Below are 4,591 nucleotides of genomic sequence, written 5' to 3' on the forward strand. Positions count from 1 at the left end.
TTCAACACAACCTTGTTGGTATGAACTGTGTGATAGAACCAAGATATTAAATTATGTGATGGAACCGATGTCAAATCTTTGAATGCTATTTATTTTTCAAGATATTTAGATTTAAATTTGAAATTAAAAATGAAATTCATATTTTCAAGAAATTCAATTTTAAAACTGAAATTTGAAAAAGAATTTGATATGTTTTACGACAATTTTATTAATTTTCATAATTTAATTAATTACATATTAATTATCAATGATCAAAAATTTCAAATTGTTTTATCCAATAGACATGAGAATTTCAAAAAGAAACTTTGAAAAGACAACCCATTTTATTGTTATTGAAAATTGCAATATCTATGCTATGTATACGGTACAAAACTGTAATAAATTTTAAAATAGTTAACATACAAATATTCATGTTTTAGATTTTTGGAAATCTTAACAAATCGATGAAAATGACAAACAATTGAATCAAAGATGATTAAATAAGATCAATTCTAATGAAGTTATCACCACAATCAAAGATTTTTCATTGATACAAAATAAAAATCTAAGTTTTTTTTTATAATTCAAAATTTTTTAGTTTCAATAAAATCATTAAACTGGTTTGCCAGGTAGTATAGAGCATGTAATTGGTTGGCTCATAAGTGAAAGACAACTGAAAGGATCGGTTAGTAGTGATAACTGTTTAGAAAGGGGGATTGAATAAACACTCACGGATTATAAATTTTTTTCGAAGATTGGGTTCAGTTTAGTGACAAACTGACACTCGGTATCTCGTCAGTCGATAACAATCAGTTTAAATGAAAAACAGTTGCGGAAGTAAACTGACTGAAAGATATAATAACTGATAGTAACTGAAATAAATGCACACGATTTGTTTCTGGATATTCGGAGAATAGAGTAACTCATACGTCACCCTTTCTATCACGAAGATAGGATTTTCACTAAAAGACTTTGATCGAATACAAATGTTGTACTGACCCACTTCAGTTTGGACTTAACTAACACTGCCAAAACTGAAACTCTTAGTTCACAATAACTTTTACAGTTCGTGACTGAATATAATACAACTAAATGAATCTAACAAAGATTTCAAAGTGCTAAAAAGCTCGTAAATATAGCCTTGATTGCTACTGATATATCTGATAAGAGTGAGCTCTTGATATTTGAATACGAGTGGTGATTTTAGCAGAGTAACAACAAGCTTGAATAGAATAGTAGTTTGTGTTTTTCTTCTCAGCTGCCCTCTTCACCTATTTATAGGCTTCCCTCTCAACGGTAATATTAAATAAAATTTGAATCCATATATCCGTTGATTGCCACGTCAATATTCTCTGACATTCGTACACTGCAATATCTGAAATGCGACGTTCCACTACTAGTTACAGTCCGTTGTACTATTTGTCGGTTGTCGTTCTCAACTGATGACATGTACAACTGAGAGATCAGCTGAAGGATATTTTGCTGGAAAACTCATAACTGATTGTTTCAACTGATCAGTTCCCAACTGATCAGTCAGTTAGATTCTGCTTCAAACTGATCAGTTTGACGTAGATAAGTTTTAGCTGGTACGCATTAATCTTCAGCTAATGACAACTAATAGTTGTAAGATTTTAGTCAGTAAGCTCGTTTGCCTTTGATCGGTTATTCCAATAAGTTCGATGCTTAGTTTGTCAAATCACTGAAATTTAGTTTCCAACAATTTATCCCTTTCTGGTGATTGAAAAACTCGGAATTTAATAAACTGATTAGTTGAAGTAAAAGAATGCTTTGAATCATTGTAGATAAAATAATTTTTCTAGTGTACAGATTCGTACAAAGAAACAAATAATCTTCAACTAATAGCTGACAATAAATGTCTCTTCAGTTGAATCCTCTCTTATTCTTTCATCAATCTAGCTGATTCCCCTTTTTTGTCAAGCACATCAACTTTGAGAGATAGGATCTTAACATCAGCTGCAATATCTTTGACAATAGTCAATACAGTGGTTTGAAGCAAGTCGATTTTCTTTGAGACAGATGTCTCCATAGATTCTACTCGCTTTCTGATTGAGTATTGAGTAAGGGAGAGACTCTCAGCTAAGCCTATGTTCTTTTTAAGCTCGTCGATCGCAAATGAGATAGAGGTCACAGCTGTTTGAATTGATTTCAGTTTCCCTGAATTAAATTCACTGGAGGAGTTCGGCTTCAGAGAGTGAGCAAGCTGAGTGCTTTGAATCTCCTTTATTTCTTGCATTATTTTTTACATGTTGAGCTGAATGTCCTGAATCTTTTCAAGGACTAAATCCATGTTTGAGGAGATGCTGGTCCAGACGGCCCTGGTTCCTGTTCCTTGGTAGATTGATCAAATATCACCAAAGTCCAGTCAGAAACCTCTGTTTCAGCATGTGTCAGCTCTGGCACTTCTTGCACACTGAATTCTTCTTGAATAGGAGGAGAAGAAGATTGATTTGGAGCAGCAGATGGACTGTCCTGCTGATTAAGTTGAGGATCTGTGGTAGTTTCAGTTGGAGGGTCAGTGACTGATGGTTCTGATTGTTGGTCAACTGAAACTCGTTGTGGTTCGTCAACATGCAACTGAGCCTCCTCAGTGTCAACATTAGGCTCAACAGGTGAGTTAATGGGCACATCAGTTTGAACATCTGTAGCTGCTTGTTCTGTTGGGAGATCAACTGATTCAATTGAAGGCACATTTGTTTGAAGTTCTTGGGCGACTGACTGAATGATCTCATCGGTATTAGCAAGTGTCAAGTCAGCGTCCGAGTAAAGTTGAGGATCAGCAGAAGAAGATGGTGGCACATCCTGAATTGGTTCTACTGTTGTAGCAGCAGCTTGTTTTGGGGATGTCTCTTTGTGCTGAGATGCCAATTCATCTTCTTCTTCTTCGGAAAAGCCTTCATAATTGACTAATTCCTGATCAATTTCCCAAAACTTTATCTGCGATTGCAGAGCAAAAAGATCTATGTCCAACTGAGTGAGCATAGCTCGATCATTATAAGCAGTTGGACTTGTAGGAATGTAGTTGCTTTTGAGCTTCTCAATCAATTAACCCAACTTTTGTTCTCTTATTTGATCAAAGAAATAATTCTTTCTCCCCAATGCCTGAAAAATTGTAGCAGCTTTGACCATTTTGAGAACGGTTGCTTCCAATTTGATGAATGTACTATTCAATTTAGACTTCTTTTTCAACTGTTTGGCAAAAGTGTGAGTTCTGAACCTCATCCAAGCATCATAAACTTTCAGTTTTGATTCAGCAAAGGCGTTGACCTGTTCCCATATAAGTTCAATGTGAGTCTAAATTGCATTTGATGGCCTGGGCTTTTCAATCAACTTGCCCTTGCCTTTCTCATCAAAAAGAATGTGTGAATGTTCAGTCCAGAATGAGTAGCGTCCACTTGTTCCTGAATTCTGATTCCTTTGGGTCCACCAGGAGCAAGGATTGTAGGTCGATTGATATTGATCAAAGGAGCTGAAACTCTTGCTGATTCCTTCTTTTTACCAACTGTAGTGAAGACCTTTTTGGATGGATCAGTTGGTAAAGGTAACTGATCTTTAGCTGAAACATCAGCTGGAATAGCTTTCAAAGGAATAGCCTGAATAAGCTGTTGAGCGTCTGATTGCTTCAATCTATCAGCTGGTAAAGATGCCAACATTGCTACTGGCTTGGTTTTCTGTGTCCTTTGTTTCTTTGTAATCAACTGAAAAGGTGTTTCCTCATAACCTGATTCACTGACAATCAGTTTTTGCTTGATTGTTTCAGTTGAGCCAAAGTTCTTCCCTTCTTTACTGATTTGGGAACATCCTACTGCGTCCCAATCTCCTTTTTGATCTTCACAAACTGATCAAGAGAGATGTCCAGTGTAGTTTTGGGTGGCTGAACATTCTTGGCGTTGAAGACTTTGAATTTTGATGATCTTTCTGAATCATCAGCCACCAATCCTTTGAATTTAATCAAAAAACTTAGTTGTACTGCGAATCCTTTGGACTGCTTGGTGGATTGAAACATATTCTTCAAGATATTGAAGATAAGGTGCTTTCAGTTTAGTCTTCGACTGGCCATAATAACAGTAGTGGCTTGAAATTTTTCCAAGGTTAGTGCAGTAAATGATCCTGCCTTCGCCAATAGCCCCTTGGCTACAATATCAGCCAGCAACTGAACTTCTTGCTTCACTTCCTTCTTTCGATCAGAAACTTTGATTTTCCGCCCATCAGAAGGCAATAAGAACATTTCGCCAAACGATTCTTCAGAAATGGTCAACAAATGACCATTGACAGTAGTGATGATGCTTCCATCAGAATTGATACTCCCATTAGAGTAACCTCAAATCCTCAAATCCTCATATGCATTTCCCCTTGGCTACAATAACCTTTTCGTGATATGCATGACATGAACATTACCTTTACCTTTACCTTGATCATAACATAACATGATAACATGACATAATAGCATGACGTGATTCTTTTCATGATCATAACTTTATCTTTTCCTTGATTGAATTCAGATCGTTAATTGTGACTTTCTTGACGTGACATGACATGACATGACGATGGTACCATCTACATGAAACCACAGTACTGGGCGGCGGGGACATCA

The sequence above is a fragment of the Primulina eburnea genome, chromosome 16 (genome assembly GCF_022965805.1).
Source record: "Primulina eburnea isolate SZY01 chromosome 16, ASM2296580v1, whole genome shotgun sequence".
NCBI lineage: Eukaryota > Viridiplantae > Streptophyta > Magnoliopsida > Lamiales > Gesneriaceae > Primulina > Primulina eburnea.